Raw genomic sequence first — 17,145 nt, forward strand, 5'->3', positions numbered from 1 at the left:
AACATTCTGGTGAAGGGTACCACTGTGGTGAGAGATGGGCGGGCCTTTTTAGTAACACTGACTTTTTTAGGAAGAGATTTTAACGTTTTAAATATATACGGACACACTGATAAAAACGAGAGATATGAACTTTTAGAAGACTTGCAGCCCCACATGCTTGGTAAACCTCCCCTAGTGGTGGCAGGGGATTTTAATTGTATTCTAACACAGAAAGACAGGAAAAAGGCAGATTTTAAATTGGACAAAACATCAACTCTTTTAAACCATTTAGTTAAAGATTTTAAATTAGTTGACTGTTTTAGACAAGTGCATCCAAGAGAGGAAGGCTTCACTTGGTTCAGTAGTGACAGCACCAGTGCCTCTCGAATAGACTATATTTTTACAAGAGATTTCCCGCCCGTGGATGCTACATTGACCCCCACCTTTTTTTCTGATCACACAATACTATCCTGCACTCTTTCACTTCCCCCTGGTGTGACGATAGGCGGAGGGCTGTGGAAGCTGAACTGCTCCCTGTTGGAAGAGGAGGAAGTGGTGAAAGGATATAGGGAGCAGTTCAGCCAATGGCAGACCCTCCAGGACTTTTATGATACACGAGCACAGTGGTGGGAAATGGTTAAAGGGAGGACAAGAACATATTTTAAAAAAATAGGAAAACAGAGAAAAAACAAAAGGAAAAAACGCATGTTGGGGCTGCAAAAACGTTTACAAAGATATTTTAACCTTTTAAATATGGGCTTTGATTTTAACAATGAAATTAAAGAAGTTAAAAAAGAGATGTTGGTTTTAGCAGAGGAAAATAGCAGGGGAGTGATTTTAAGAGCAAAAGAGAAAAAAATTGAAGAAAATGAAAAGTGTACAAGATATTTTTTTAAAAAAATAATCACAAAGGGAGGTGGGATATCAAAGATTAAAAACGATGAGGGGACTATTTTAAATACCACAGAGGGGGTTTTAAAAGAAGTCGAAAAGTTTTACGAAAATTTATATGGGAAAAAAATAGTACACGAGGACGCTTTAAACGAGGTTTTAAATTTTTTAGACAAAAAAGTACAAAAAGAAAAACATTCAGTTTTAACCCAAGATTTTAAGAAAGAAGATTTAGATAAAGCTCTTAAAAGTTTTAAAAAGGGGAAGTCTCCAGGAATGGACGGTCTTCCCCTGGAGTTTTATCAATGTTTCTGGGACATTTTAGCTGGGGTTTTACTGACTGTTTTTAATGAATTCGAAAATTTTAACAAACTACCTGCAGATTTTAGATTAGGAATAGTTTCTCTGCTTTTTAAAAAAGATGACAAGAAAATTTTAAAAAATTGGCGACCAATCACTCTTTTAAACACAGATTATAAACTTTTTACAAAGATTTTAGCGACACGGATGTCGACAGTTTTAGAGGATGTAATCCACCCGGATCAAGCCTGTGCTGTGCCCGGGAGGAAGATCACGGACAGCCTATTGCTGATCCGAGATGCCATCTGTTACGCGAGAGACAGAAACATTCGTCTAGCCGTGGTAAATTTAGATTTTGAAAAAGCATTTGACAGAGTCTCGCACCAGTACTTGTTACAAGTACTGGAAAAAATGGGGTTCCCGGGAAGATTTTTAGCATGGGTGGGACTGCTGTACAATGACCTTGTCAGCAAAATCATTGTAAATGGGCATTTAACAAAAGCAGTAAATATCTGCAGTGGCGTCCGTCAAGGGTGTCCGTTATCCCCACTCCTGTATGTGGTTTGTATTGAACCACTGGCACAGCTCTTGAGAAGGGATAAATGGATTACAGGTTTTAAAATTCCGGGGGGTTTAACAGCATCTTGTGTTTTATATATGGACGACGTTACCCTTTTAACGACAGACCTCACCTCGGCCCGAAGAGCTATGGATTTGACCGATTTCTACGGTCGGGCCTCGGGAGCCAGATTAAACCGAAAAAAGTCCGAGGCCCAGCTCTTCGGGCCGTGGGGTAACGTCGTCACAGAGGGACTAGAGCTGACTTTTAAGGAAAATGATTTTAAAATTTTAGGGGTAAAATTTGACAAAGAGGGTGGGGGAGGGCAAAATTGGAACGACATTTTAACAAAGGTAAACCAAAAGCTGGGATTCTGGGGGTTACAAAAATTAACAATGGAAGGTAAAATTTTGATTTTTAAATCCGTAATTTTACCACTCATTTTACTTGTTTCTTCTGTTTTTAGTCCACCAAGACGTTTTATCAGGAAGTTGGAAAGGGCGGTGTTTTATTTCCTGTGGGGATCCAAGTGGGAGCGCCTAAGAAGAACAGAGTTAAAGAAAAAGCCCGAACATGGTGGAAAAGGCCTCCCGGATCCCCACCTGTTTTTAGGCAGCCGCTTCACCGCCCTGCATTTTAGTTACGCGTTGACCCCATCCAGAGAAAACAAGACGGCTGCCATGACTCGCTTCTGGATGGGGTCCTACCTGAGAACCCTGAAAGTTTTAGCAGTGGACCTTAAGTACCCAGTGTCTTTTAATTTACCTAGGGAGTATGATTTTATAAAGAAATTTTTAAAGAAGTATGTTTTAGAGACTAACGATGTCACCATTTTAACTAACCACAAGGCTCTCATTTCTCTTGTGCAGGATCGAGAGACGGTGAGTCGGGTCCCGGGCCTCACATTATGTGAGGCCCAACAAGTGTGGAGGAACGCGGCCCACCCAGCTCTCCAGAACGGACACAAGGACCTGTTGTGGATGGTGGCACATGAGATCCTCCCGGTCAGGGCGGTTATGCACTCCAGAGGCATGGCCAGAAACCCCGTCTGCCCACGGCCTGGGTGTGGATGCCCAGAGACCGTGCGGCACCTGCTCTGGGAGTGCGGCGCTGCGCGGGACCTGTGGGCCAGGACCGGCCCCCTGTATCATCAGTACCTGCCGGCGGGGAGGGCCCAGATGGACTACCACCTTATCATCCATGGGGTGGGCCAGGGCGTGAAAGACATGACAAAACAGGACTTTACATCGCTCTGGCTCACCCTGACCGCCATCAAGGATGCCATCTGGGTCACAAGAAACCTGCTGGTGGGGAAGCAGGTCACGGTACCCCTGCAAGGGACAAAGGGACTGATAACAACCACGCTACAGGGGTACCGGACCTTGACAAGAGGCCAAGGGGGCCGGGGTCACACGGAGGAGGTCCCGGCCGCCACCGTACCTGGCCGCCCGTAGATGCACCCTCACCACTCTGGCTACGGGAACAGCGGGCCAGCAGGCCAGAGGAGGGGGATCTCCGCTATGCCCTTGAAACACAGGGGCTGTGACCGTCCTGGAGAGTTGGTGTGAACGGACTCTTTTGGTATGACTCACCCTCGATCTTGGACAAAGAAATGATTTTATTTCTTTGGATTGCGTCCACTCTTTTATATCGTTTTTACTGGACCGGTTTTTTTGCTTTTATCAACGCAGCGCCTGGACTCTCTCTTTCTTTTTTTGACATAACACACGCACACACAAAAGACTTTTGCAAAACATACACTTTTATTTCTTCCAAAAAAACCAACGTTTTTAAAAGAAAATGTTATGCTTATTGTCTGTGTTTTATTGTCTTTTAAAGTGTGCTAAAATGTTTTTAACATGTGTTTTCTGTTTTAGCCCCTTTAAGTCCAGTGTTTAGTTAAAATGGTGATTAGCCAACAAGTTTTAGGCCAGTTTATTGTCTATGTTTTTAGTTTTTAGCCTTTATTTTATTGAACAGCCTTGTTTTTACTCCATTGTATGTTGTTTGTTTTTTAAAAACACGTCTTTTATTCAAACACCATTGATTTGTACGTTCACACAATAGCACTTTTTAAATTTATACTGTATTTTATTGCATTTATTTATTTATTCTGTAAGTTTTATATTCAAAAGAAAATATGTGAAACGACAAAAGATTAAGATGTGTTTTTGGGATGGAGATTTTATGTAAAAATTGTCAAACGCTGTCAATAAATTTTTTTCGTAAGAAAAAAATCTGTTCTTATCAGTTTAATATCTGATACGTGCCCTACCCGGGCACTATATATTAAATTGATTTTTGCAGCTGGGAGATGGGTTAGGGGCTTGCTCCACCCACTCCACGCATCGACCTGGTATTGCAGTACCTCCGGGAACGGTGCACTCATTAAGCGGTGAACAGCAGAACTAGATTGCATGAAATTTAACATAACGTTAGATTGAATGTAGGGACTTGCGCTTCTTTGCGATTAGGTATCTGTCTTATGCGCTCGTTTAGACAGTGAGCATGAACAACCCTCTTGGCAGGATCCTCTTATTCTAGTCCATGAGCCACGATGCACATATTGCAACTCAGGGAGGAAAAAAAAATAAATAAAAAAAATCCATCCAAAATTCCCAATCAGGACCTAAGTCTGACCTGGGGGATGGTGGGTCCAGAGAGCTGTGGAGAGGATAATTCCCAATCAGGACCCAAGTCTGACTTGGGGGATGGTGGGTCCAGAGAGCTGTGGAGAGGATAATTCCCAATCAGGACCTAAGTCTGACCTGGGGGATGGTGGGTCCAGAGAGCTGTGCAGAGGATTTGAAAAATGGCAAAGCATGAAACCCCCGCTCCTGTCGCATTCACCCAGGGTCCAAAGCGCCGGGCCGGGGCCCCAACTCCCAGCCTACGTGTGGGGACGTCCCGCGCCTAGAGGTACATGCCCCTTTGGGGCACCAGCGGCACGCAAGGCTGGCACCTGCGGTTAACCAAGTCAATGTTCCCGGGCTTAAGTTTGGGCTACCCGGGCACTGCTGGAGAACAGGTGTTCCTCCAGGGTCCCCCACAGGGCAGGTGCTTGCCCCCAGAGAGGGTGAAGATTACCCAGCCAGAGTCAAGGCCAGTGCGGGCAAGGAAAAACGCTCCGGAAAGGGGGGCCCTTAGGAGCTTAAGCGTATCCCCGGGAAAGGGTGACTGATTTCCGGCCAAGCTGGATTGGAAGAAAGGCTCTGGAAGTCCTTCCCATGGAAGGGTCCCTTAAGAGCTGGGTCTGACCCTAAAAAAGGTGATGGTTTCCCGCTAATTGTGGCCATGGAAGTCCTTCCAGGGCGCTTTTGAGAGCTAAAACACACCCCAGAAAGAGTGACCGATTCCTGCTGATTATGGTGGCTCAAGTGGGCATGGAAGAATCGCCCTGGAAGTCCTTCCCACTGGTCCCTTGAGTAGCCGAAGCTGCCCCAGAAAGGGTGACTGATTGCCGCTTGTGGAGGCATCTCGTTTGGGCTTGGAAGAAACGCCCTGGAGGTCTGTTCTTGGGGCCCTTCCAGAGGTCTAGCTGCCCCAGAAAGAGTGACTGATTCCCGCCTATTGTGGCAGCTCGTTTGGGCTTGGAAGAAACGCCCTGGAGGTCTTGTTCTTGGGGTCCTTCAAGAGGTCTAGCTGCCCCAGAAAGAGTGACTGATTCCCGCCTATTGTGGCAGTTGCTGGCAGCTTGTTTTGGCATTCAAGAAACCCTCCATAAGTCTTACCCAGGGGTCCCTTTGGAGCTGAAGCTGCCCCAGACAGGGTGACTGACTCCCGCTTATTGTGGCAGCTCAATTGGGCATGGAAGAAACGCCCTGGAGGTCTTGTTCTTGGGGCCCTTCAAGAGCTCAAGCTGCCCCAGAAAGAGTGACTGATTCCTGCCAGTTGCTGGCAGCTCGTTTTGGCATTCAAGAAACCCTCCGCAAGTCTTACCCAGGGGTCCCTTTAGAGCTGAAGCTGCCCCAGAAAGAGTGACTCCTTCCCCGCTGACTGTGGTGGCTCAAGTGGGCATGGAAGAATCACCCTGGACGTCCTTCCCAATGGTCCCTTGGGCAGCTGAAGCTGCCCCAGACAGGGTGACTGATTCCTGCTAGTTGGGGCAGCACGTTTGGGCATGGAAGAAACGCCCTGGAGGTCTGTTCTTGGGGCCCTTCCAGAGGTCTAGCTGCCCCAGAAAGAGTGACTGATTCCCGCCTATTGTGGCAGCTCGTTTGGGCTTGGAAGAAACGCCCTGGAGGTCTTGTTCTTGGGGTCCTTCAAGAGGTCTAGCTGCCCCAGAAAGAGTGACTGATTCCCGCCTATTGTGGCAGTTGCTGGCAGCTTGTTTTGGCATTCAAGAAACCCTCCATAAGTCTTACCCAGGGGTCCCTTTGGAGCTGAAGCTGCCCCAGACAGGGTGACTGACTCCCGCTTATTGTGGCAGCTCAATTGGGCATGGAAGAAACGCCCTGGAGGTCTTGTTCTTGGGGCCCTTCAAGAGCTCAAGCTGCCCCAGAAAGAGTGACTGATTCCTGCCAGTTGCTGGCAGCTCGTTTTGGCATTCAAGAAACCCTCCGCAAGTCTTACCCAGGGGTCCCTTTAGAGCTGAAGCTGCCCCAGAAAGAGTGACTCCTTCCCCGCTGACTGTGGTGGCTCAAGTGGGCATGGAAGAATCACCCTGGACGTCCTTCCCAATGGTCCCTTGGGCAGCTGAAGCTGCCCCAGACAGGGTGACTGATTCCTGCTAGTTGGGGCAGCACGTTTGGGCATGGAAGAAACGCCCTGGAGGTCTGTTCTTGGGGCCCTTCCAGAGGTCTAGCTGCCCCAGAAAGAGTGACTGATTCCCGCCTATTGTGGCAGCTCGTTTGGGCTTGGAAGAAACGCCCTGGAGGTCTTGTTCTTGGGGTCCTTCAAGAGCTCAAGCTGCCCCAGAAAGAGTGACTGATTCCTGCCAGTTGCTGGCAGCTCGTTTTGGCATTCAAGAAACCCTCCACAAGTCTTACCCAGGGGTCCCTTTAGAGCTGAAGCTGCCCCAGAAAGAGTGACTCCTTCCCCGCTGACTGTGGTGGCTCAAGTGGGCATGGAAGAATCACCCTGGAGGTCCTTCCCAGGGGTCCCTTAAGTAGCTGAGGCTGCCCCAGAAAGAGTGACTGATTCCTGCCAGTTGGGGCAGCTCCTTTGGGCATGGAAGAAATGCCCTGGAGGTCTTTTCTTGGGGTCCTTCAAGAGCTCAAGCTGCCCCGGAAAGAGTGACTGATTCCTGCCAATTGCTGGCAGCTCGTTTGGGCATGGAAGAAATGCCCTGGAGGTATTCTCTTGGGCTCCTTCAAGAGATCAAGCTGCCCCGGAAAGAGTGACATATTCCTGCCAGTTGCTGGCAGCTCGTTAGGGCATTCAAGAAACCCTCTGGAAGTCTTTCCCAGGGGTCCATTTTGAGCTGAAGCCGCCCCCGGAAAGAGTGACTGATTCCCCGCCGACTGTGGTGGCTCAAGTGGGCATGGAAGAAACACCCTGGAGGTCTTTTCTTGGGCTACTTCACGAGCTCAAGCTGTCCCAGAAAGAGTGACTGATCCCTGCCAGGAGCTGGCAGCTCGCGTGGGCGTTCAAGAAGCCCCCTGGAAGTCTTTTTCCAGGGTTCCCTTCAGAGCTGAAGCTGCCCCCGGAAAGAGTGGCTGGTTCCTGCCAATTGCTGGCAGCTCGTTCGGGCACGCAAGAAACTCTCTGGAGGTCTTTCCCAGGGTTCCCTTTAGAGCTGAAGCTGCCCCAAAAAGAGTGACTGATTCCCGCTGATTGTGGTGGCTCAAGTGGGCATGAAAGAATCACCCTGGAGGTCCTTCCCAATGGTCCCTTAAGTAGCTGAAGCTACCCCACAAAGAGTGACTGATTCCTGCTAGTTGGGGCAGCTCCTTTGGGCATGGAAGAAATGCCCTGGAGGTCTTTTCTTGGGGTCCTTCAAGAGCTCAAGCTGCCCCAGAAAGAGTGACTGATTCCTGCCAGTTGCTGGCAGCTCGTTTTGGCATTCAAGAAACCCTCCGCAAGTCTTACCCAGGGGTCCCTTTAGAGCTGAAGCTGCCCCAGAAAGAGTGACTCCTTCCCCGCTGACTGTGGTGGCTCAAGTGGGCATGGAAGAATCACCCTGGAGGTCCTTCCCAGGGGTCCCTTAAGTAGCTGAGGCTGCCCCAGAAAGAGTGACTGATTCCTGCTAGTTGGGGCAGCTCGTTTGGGATTGGAAGAAATGCCCTGGAGGTCTTTTCTTGGGCTCCTTCAAGAGCTCAAGCTGCCCCAGAAGGAGTGACTGATGTGGTGGCTCACGCGGGCATGGAAGAAATGCCATGCAAGTCCTTTCCAGGGGTTCCTTTAGAGCTGGAGCTGCCCCAAAAAAGAGTCACTGATTCCCGCTGACTGTGGTGGCTCATACGGGCATGGAAGTCTTTTCCCAAGGCTCAAGCAGGTAAAGGAAGACAGGTTGATCTCCGAGGCCGGCCCAGACAAAATCCTGGTCTGGACTTCTGAAGGGGGGATGGCAACTACACTGACTTGGTCGGAAAAGTCTCTCAAACAGGGGCTTTTCAAGTACCCTCATTGGGCACCAGCGGCCCATAGTCACGTCTCTTTGCCGTATTCAAGCTTGGAGTTTGTTTTTGGTCACCAACGGCTCTTAGTTAAGCCTAAAATGTTATGTCTGTCTGTCTGTCAGCAAATGTGCTGGAGGTTTAAGGGTTAAAAATTAGTACCTGTTATGCTTGCCGACATTGTATTATTTGTGGCGTAGATTGCGGCTCCTACTGCTGACAGTTTGTGGGTATTGCTTCTCGGCCTTTTGGCTAAGATCAAGTGTAGTATCTGTTCTTATCAGTTTAATATCTGATACGTGCCCTACCCGGGCACTATATATTAAATTGATTTTTGCAGCTGGGAGATGGGTTAGGGGCTTGCTCCACCCACTCCACGCATCGACCTGGTATTGCAGTACCTCCGGGAACGGTGCACTCATTAAGCGGTGAACAGCAGAACTAGATTGCATGAAATTTAACATAACGTTAGATTGAATGTAGGGACTTGCGCTTCTTTGCGATTAGGTATCTGTCTTATGCGCTCGTTTAGACAGTGAGCATGAACAACCCTCTTGGCAGGATCCTCTTATTCTAGTCCATGAGCCACGATGCACATATTGCAACTCAGGGAGGAAAAAAAAATAAATAAAAAAAATCCATCCAAAATTCCCAATCAGGACCTAAGTCTGACCTGGGGGATGGTGGGTCCAGAGAGCTGTGGAGAGGATAATTCCCAATCAGGACCCAAGTCTGACCTGGGGGATGGTGGGTCCAGAGAGCTGTGCAGAGGATTTGAAAAATGGCAAAGCATGAAACCCCCGCTCCTGTCGCATTCACCCAGGGTCCAAAGCGCCGGGCCGGGGCCCCAACTCCCAGCCTACGTGTGGGGACGTCCCGCGCCTAGAGGTACATGCCCCTTTGGGGCACCAGCGGCACGCAAGGCTGGCACCTGCGGTTAACCAAGTCAATGTTCCCGGGCTTAAGTTTGGGCTACCCGGGCACTGCTGGAGAACAGGTGTTCCTCCAGGGTCCCCCACAGGGCAGGTGCTTGCCCCCAGAGAGGGTGAAGATTACCCAGCCAGAGTCAAGGCCAGTGCGGGCAAGGAAAAACGCTCCGGAAAGGGGGGCCCTTAGGAGCTTAAGCGTATCCCCGGGAAAGGGTGACTGATTTCCGGCCAAGCTGGATTGGAAGAAAGGCTCTGGAAGTCCTTCCCATGGAAGGGTCCCTTAAGAGCTGGGTCTGACCCTAAAAAAGGTGATGGTTTCCCGCTAATTGTGGCCATGGAAGTCCTTCCAGGGCGCTTTTGAGAGCTAAAACACACCCCAGAAAGAGTGACCGATTCCTGCTGATTATGGTGGCTCAAGTGGGCATGGAAGAATCGCCCTGGAAGTCCTTCCCACTGGTCCCTTGAGTAGCCGAAGCTGCCCCAGAAAGGGTGACTGATTGCCGCTTGTGGAGGCATCTCGTTTGGGCTTGGAAGAAACGCCCTGGAGGTCTGTTCTTGGGGCCCTTCCAGAGGTCTAGCTGCCCCAGAAAGAGTGACTGATTCCCGCCTATTGTGGCAGCTCGTTTGGGCTTGGAAGAAACGCCCTGGAGGTCTTGTTCTTGGGGTCCTTCAAGAGGTCTAGCTGCCCCAGAAAGAGTGACTGATTCCCGCCTATTGTGGCAGTTGCTGGCAGCTTGTTTTGGCATTCAAGAAACCCTCCATAAGTCTTACCCAGGGGTCCCTTTGGAGCTGAAGCTGCCCCAGACAGGGTGACTGACTCCCGCTTATTGTGGCAGCTCAATTGGGCATGGAAGAAACGCCCTGGAGGTCTTGTTCTTGGGGCCCTTCAAGAGCTCAAGCTGCCCCAGAAAGAGTGACTGATTCCTGCCAGTTGCTGGCAGCTCGTTTTGGCATTCAAGAAACCCTCCGCAAGTCTTACCCAGGGGTCCCTTTAGAGCTGAAGCTGCCCCAGAAAGAGTGACTCCTTCCCCGCTGACTGTGGTGGCTCAAGTGGGCATGGAAGAATCACCCTGGACGTCCTTCCCAATGGTCCCTTGGGCAGCTGAAGCTGCCCCAGACAGGGTGACTGATTCCTGCTAGTTGGGGCAGCACGTTTGGGCATGGAAGAAACGCCCTGGAGGTCTGTTCTTGGGGCCCTTCCAGAGGTCTAGCTGCCCCAGAAAGAGTGACTGATTCCCGCCTATTGTGGCAGCTCGTTTGGGCTTGGAAGAAACGCCCTGGAGGTCTTGTTCTTGGGGTCCTTCAAGAGCTCAAGCTGCCCCAGAAAGAGTGACTGATTCCCGCCTATTGTGGCAGTTGCTGGCAGCTTGTTTTGGCATTCAAGAAACCCTCCATAAGTCTTACCCAGGGGTCCCTTTGGAGCTGAAGCTGCCCCAGACAGGGTGACTGACTCCCGCTTATTGTGGCAGCTCAATTGGGCATGGAAGAAACGCCCTGGAGGTCTTGTTCTTGGGGCCCTTCAAGAGCTCAAGCTGCCCCAGAAAGAGTGACTGATTCCTGCCAGTTGCTGGCAGCTCGTTTTGGCATTCAAGAAACCCTCCGCAAGTCTTACCCAGGGGTCCCTTTAGAGCTGAAGCTGCCCCAGAAAGAGTGACTCCTTCCCCGCTGACTGTGGTGGCTCAAGTGGGCATGGAAGAATCACCCTGGACGTCCTTCCCAATGGTCCCTTGGGCAGCTGAAGCTGCCCCAGACAGGGTGACTGATTCCTGCTAGTTGGGGCAGCACGTTTGGGCATGGAAGAAACGCCCTGGAGGTCTGTTCTTGGGGCCCTTCCAGAGGTCTAGCTGCCCCAGAAAGAGTGACTGATTCCCGCCTATTGTGGCAGCTCGTTTGGGCTTGGAAGAAACGCCCTGGAGGTCTTGTTCTTGGGGTCCTTCAAGAGCTCAAGCTGCCCCAGAAAGAGTGACTGATTCCTGCCAGTTGCTGGCAGCTCGTTTTGGCATTCAAGAAACCCTCCACAAGTCTTACCCAGGGGTCCCTTTAGAGCTGAAGCTGCCCCAGAAAGAGTGACTCCTTCCCCGCTGACTGTGGTGGCTCAAGTGGGCATGGAAGAATCACCCTGGAGGTCCTTCCCAGGGGTCCCTTAAGTAGCTGAGGCTGCCCCAGAAAGAGTGACTGATTCCTGCCAGTTGGGGCAGCTCCTTTGGGCATGGAAGAAATGCCCTGGAGGTCTTTTCTTGGGGTCCTTCAAGAGCTCAAGCTGCCCCGGAAAGAGTGACTGATTCCTGCCAATTGCTGGCAGCTCGTTTGGGCATGGAAGAAATGCCCTGGAGGTATTCTCTTGGGCTCCTTCAAGAGATCAAGCTGCCCCGGAAAGAGTGACATATTCCTGCCAGTTGCTGGCAGCTCGTTAGGGCATTCAAGAAACCCTCTGGAAGTCTTTCCCAGGGGTCCATTTTGAGCTGAAGCCGCCCCCGGAAAGAGTGACTGATTCCCCGCCGACTGTGGTGGCTCAAGTGGGCATGGAAGAAACACCCTGGAGGTCTTTTCTTGGGCTACTTCACGAGCTCAAGCTGTCCCAGAAAGAGTGACTGATCCCTGCCAGGAGCTGGCAGCTCGCGTGGGCGTTCAAGAAGCCCCCTGGAAGTCTTTTTCCAGGGTTCCCTTCAGAGCTGAAGCTGCCCCCGGAAAGAGTGGCTGGTTCCTGCCAATTGCTGGCAGCTCGTTCGGGCACGCAAGAAACTCTCTGGAGGTCTTTCCCAGGGTTCCCTTTAGAGCTGAAGCTGCCCCAAAAAGAGTGACTGATTCCCGCTGATTGTGGTGGCTCAAGTGGGCATGAAAGAATCACCCTGGAGGTCCTTCCCAATGGTCCCTTAAGTAGCTGAAGCTACCCCACAAAGAGTGACTGATTCCTGCTAGTTGGGGCAGCTCCTTTGGGCATGGAAGAAATGCCCTGGAGGTCTTTTCTTGGGGTCCTTCAAGAGCTCAAGCTGCCCCAGAAAGAGTGACTGATTCCTGCCAGTTGCTGGCAGCTCGTTTTGGCATTCAAGAAACCCTCCGCAAGTCTTACCCAGGGGTCCCTTTAGAGCTGAAGCTGCCCCAGAAAGAGTGACTCCTTCCCCGCTGACTGTGGTGGCTCAAGTGGGCATGGAAGAATCACCCTGGAGGTCCTTCCCAGGGGTCCCTTAAGTAGCTGAGGCTGCCCCAGAAAGAGTGACTGATTCCTGCTAGTTGGGGCAGCTCGTTTGGGATTGGAAGAAATGCCCTGGAGGTCTTTTCTTGGGCTCCTTCAAGAGCTCAAGCTGCCCCAGAAGGAGTGACTGATGTGGTGGCTCACGCGGGCATGGAAGAAATGCCATGCAAGTCCTTTCCAGGGGTTCCTTTAGAGCTGGAGCTGCCCCAAAAAAGAGTCACTGATTCCCGCTGACTGTGGTGGCTCATACGGGCATGGAAGTCTTTTCCCAAGGCTCAAGCAGGTAAAGGAAGACAGGTTGATCTCCGAGGCCGGCCCAGACAAAATCCTGGTCTGGACTTCTGAAGGGGGGATGGCAACTACACTGACTTGGTCGGAAAAGTCTCTCAAACAGGGGCTTTTCAAGTACCCTCATTGGGCACCAGCGGCCCATAGTCACGTCTCTTTGCCGTATTCAAGCTTGGAGTTTGTTTTTGGTCACCAACGGCTCTTAGTTAAGCCTAAAATGTTATGTCTGTCTGTCTGTCAGCAAATGTGCTGGAGGTTTAAGGGTTAAAAATTAGTACCTGTTATGCTTGCCGACATTGTATTATTTGTGGCGTAGATTGCGGCTCCTACTGCTGACAGTTTGTGGGTATCGCTTCTCGGCCTTTTGGCTAAGATCAAGTGTAGTATCTGTTCTTATCAGTTTAATATCTGATACGTGCCCTACCCGGGCACTATATATTAAATTGATTTTTGCAGCTGGGAGATGGGTTAGGGGCTTGCTCCACCCACTCCACGCATCGACCTGGTATTGCAGTACCTCCGGGAACGGTGCACTCATTAAGCGGTGAACAGCAGAACTAGATTGCATGAAATTTAACATAACGTTAGATTGAATGTAGGGACTTGCGCTTCTTTGCGATTAGGTATCTGTCTTATGCGCTCGTTTAGACAGTGAGCATGAACAACCCTCTTGGCAGGATCCTCTTATTCTAGTCCATGAGCCACGATGCACATATTGCAACTCAGGGAGGAAAAAAAAATAAACAAAAAAAATCCATCCAAAATTCCCAATCAGGACCTAAGTCTGACCTGGGGGATGGTGGGTCCAGAGAGCTGTGGAGAGGATAATTCCCAATCAGGACCCAAGTCTGACCTGGGGGATGGTGGGTCCAGAGAGCTGTGGCGAGGATAATTCCCAATCAGGACCCAAGTCTGACCTGGGGGATGGTGGGTCCAGAGAGCTGTGCAGAGGATTTGAAAAATGGCAAAGTATGAAACCCCCCGCTCCTGTCGCATTCACCCAGGGTCCAAAGCGCCGGGCCGGGGCCCCAACTCCCAGCCTACGAGTGGGGACGTCCCGCGCCTAGAGGTACATGCCCTTTGGGGCACCAGCGGCACGCAAGGCTGGCACCTGCGGTTAACCAAGTCAATGTTCCCGGGCTTAAGTTTGGGCTACCCGGGCACTGCTGGAGAACAGGTGTTCCTCCAGGGTCCCCCACAGGGCAGGTGCTTGCCCCCAGAGAGGGTGAAGATTACCCAGCCAGAGTCAAGGCCAGTGCGGGCAAGGAAAAACGCTCCGGAAAGGGGGGCCCTTAGGAGCTTAAGCGTACCCCCGGGAAAGGGTGACTGATTTCCGGCCAAGCTGGATTGGAAGAAAGGCTCTGGAAGTCCTTCCCATGGAAGGGTCCCTTAAGAGCTGGGTCTGACCCTAAAAAAGGTGATGGTTTCCCGCTAATTGTGGCCATGGAAGTCCTTCCAGGGCGCTTTTGAGAGCTAAAACACACCCCAGAAAGAGTGACCGATTCCTGCTGATTATGGTGGCTCAAGTGGGCATGGAAGAATCGCCCTGGAAGTCCTTCCCACTGGTCCCTTGAGTAGCCGAAGCTGCCCCAGAAAGGGTGACTGATTGCCGCTTGTGGAGGCATCTCGTTTGGGCTTGGAAGAAACGCCCTGGAGGTCTGTTCTTGGGGCCCTTCCAGAGGTCTAGCTGCCCCAGAAAGAGTGACTGATTCCCGCCTATTGTGGCAGCTCGTTTGGGCTTGGAAGAAACGCCCTGGAGGTCTTGTTCTTGGGGTCCTTCAAGAGGTCTAGCTGCCCCAGAAAGAGTGACTGATTCCCGCCTATTGTGGCAGTTGCTGGCAGCTTGTTTTGGCATTCAAGAAACCCTCCATAAGTCTTACCCAGGGGTCCCTTTGGAGCTGAAGCTGCCCCAGACAGGGTGACTGACTCCCGCTTATTGTGGCAGCTCAATTGGGCATGGAAGAAACGCCCTGGAGGTCTTGTTCTTGGGGCCCTTCAAGAGCTCAAGCTGCCCCAGAAAGAGTGACTGATTCCTGCCAGTTGCTGGCAGCTCGTTTTGGCATTCAAGAAACCCTCCGCAAGTCTTACCCAGGGGTCCCTTTAGAGCTGAAGCTGCCCCAGAAAGAGTGACTCCTTCCCCGCTGACTGTGGTGGCTCAAGTGGGCATGGAAGAATCACCCTGGACGTCCTTCCCAATGGTCCCTTGGGCAGCTGAAGCTGCCCCAGACAGGGTGACTGATTCCTGCTAGTTGGGGCAGCACGTTTGGGCATGGAAGAAACGCCCTGGAGGTCTGTTCTTGGGGCCCTTCCAGAGGTCTAGCTGCCCCAGAAAGAGTGACTGATTCCCGCCTATTGTGGCAGCTCGTTTGGGCTTGGAAGAAACGCCCTGGAAGTCCTTCCCACTGGTCCCTTGAGTAGCCGAAGCTGCCCCAGAAAGGGTGACTGATTGCCGCTTGTGGAGGCATCTCGTTTGGGCTTGGAAGAAACGCCCTGGAGGTCTGTTCTTGGGGCCCTTCCAGAGGTCTAGCTGCCCCAGAAAGAGTGACTGATTCCCGCCTATTGTGGCAGCTCGTTTGGGCTTGGAAGAAACGCCCTGGAGGTCTTGTTCTTGGGGTCCTTCAAGAGGTCTAGCTGCCCCAGAAAGAGTGACTGATTCCCGCCTATTGTGGCAGTTGCTGGCAGCTTGTTTTGGCATTCAAGAAACCCTCCATAAGTCTTACCCAGGGGTCCCTTTGGAGCTGAAGCTGCCCCAGACAGGGTGACTGACTCCCGCTTATTGTGGCAGCTCAATTGGGCATGGAAGAAACGCCCTGGAGGTCTTGTTCTTGGGGCCCTTCAAGAGCTCAAGCTGCCCCAGAAAGAGTGACTGATTCCTGCCAGTTGCTGGCAGCTCGTTTTGGCATTCAAGAAACCCTCCGCAAGTCTTACCCAGGGGTCCCTTTAGAGCTGAAGCTGCCCCAGAAAGAGTGACTCCTTCCCCGCTGACTGTGGTGGCTCAAGTGGGCATGGAAGAATCACCCTGGACGTCCTTCCCAATGGTCCCTTGGGCAGCTGAAGCTGCCCCAGACAGGGTGACTGATTCCTGCTAGTTGGGGCAGCACGTTTGGGCATGGAAGAAACGCCCTGGAGGTCTGTTCTTGGGGCCCTTCCAGAGGTCTAGCTGCCCCAGAAAGAGTGACTGATTCCCGCCTATTGTGGCAGCTCGTTTGGGCTTGGAAGAAACGCCCTGGAAGTCCTTCCCACTGGTCCCTTGAGTAGCCGAAGCTGCCCCAGAAAGGGTGACTGATTGCCGCTTGTGGAGGCATCTCGTTTGGGCTTGGAAGAAACGCCCTGGAGGTCTGTTCTTGGGGCCCTTCCAGAGGTCTAGCTGCCCCAGAAAGAGTGACTGATTCCCGCCTATTGTGGCAGCTCGTTTGGGCTTGGAAGAAACGCCCTGGAGGTCTTGTTCTTGGGGTCCTTCAAGAGGTCTAGCTGCCCCAGAAAGAGTGACTGATTCCCGCCTATTGTGGCAGTTGCTGGCAGCTTGTTTTGGCATTCAAGAAACCCTCCATAAGTCTTACCCAGGGGTCCCTTTGGAGCTGAAGCTGCCCCAGACAGGGTGACTGACTCCCGCTTATTGTGGCAGCTCAATTGGGCATGGAAGAAACGCCCTGGAGGTCTTGTTCTTGGGGCCCTTCAAGAGCTCAAGCTGCCCCAGAAAGAGTGACTGATTCCTGCCAGTTGCTGGCAGCTCGTTTTGGCATTCAAGAAACCCTCCGCAAGTCTTACCCAGGGGTCCCTTTAGAGCTGAAGCTGCCCCAGAAAGAGTGACTCCTTCCCCGCTGACTGTGGTGGCTCAAGTGGGCATGGAAGAATCACCCTGGACGTCCTTCCCAATGGTCCCTTGGGCAGCTGAAGCTGCCCCAGACAGGGTGACTGATTCCTGCTAGTTGGGGCAGCACGTTTGGGCATGGAAGAAACGCCCTGGAGGTCTGTTCTTGGGGCCCTTCCAGAGGTCTAGCTGCCCCAGAAAGAGTGACTGATTCCCGCCTATTGTGGCAGCTCGTTTGGGCTTGGAAGAAACGCCCTGGAGGTCTTGTTCTTGGGGTCCTTCAAGAGGTCTAGCTGCCCCAGAAAGAGTGACTGATTCCCGCCTATTGTGGCAGTTGCTGGCAGCTTGTTTTGGCATTCAAGAAACCCTCCATAAGTCTTACCCAGGGGTCCCTTTGGAGCTGAAGCTGCCCCAGACAGGGTGACTGACTCCCGCTTATTGTGGCAGCTCAATTGGGCATGGAAGAAACGCCCTGGAGGTCTTGTTCTTGGGGCCCTTCAAGAGCTCAAGCTGCCCCAGAAAGAGTGACTGATTCCTGCCAGTTGCTGGCAGCTCGTTTTGGCATTCAAGAAACCCTCCGCAAGTCTTACCCAGGGGTCCCTTTAGAGCTGAAGCTGCCCCAGAAAGAGTGACTCCTT

At 51.7% G+C, this 17,145-nt stretch overlaps 2 non-coding genes and 1 pseudogene across 2 annotated transcripts; all 3 read left to right on the plus strand.

Annotated features, from left to right (window-relative positions):
- Positions 1-3,941: 3,941 nt before the first annotated feature.
- Positions 3,942-4,119, plus strand: LOC141379430 (U2 spliceosomal RNA; annotated as a pseudogene).
- A 4,399-nt stretch (positions 4,120-8,518) lies between these two features.
- On the plus strand, positions 8,519-8,709 carry LOC141379410 (U2 spliceosomal RNA). Its single transcript, XR_012396013.1, has one exon. It is a non-coding gene; the product is annotated as a U2 spliceosomal RNA (small nuclear RNA).
- Positions 8,710-13,044: 4,335 nt separating this feature from the next.
- Positions 13,045-13,235, plus strand: LOC137488398 (U2 spliceosomal RNA). Its single transcript, XR_011007427.1, has one exon. It is a non-coding gene; the product is annotated as a U2 spliceosomal RNA (small nuclear RNA).
- Positions 13,236-17,145: the final 3,910 nt, after the last annotated feature.

This window comes from Danio rerio, chromosome 2 (assembly GCF_049306965.1).
Source record: "Danio rerio strain Tuebingen ecotype United States chromosome 2, GRCz12tu, whole genome shotgun sequence".
Lineage (NCBI taxonomy): Eukaryota > Metazoa > Chordata > Actinopteri > Cypriniformes > Danionidae > Danio > Danio rerio.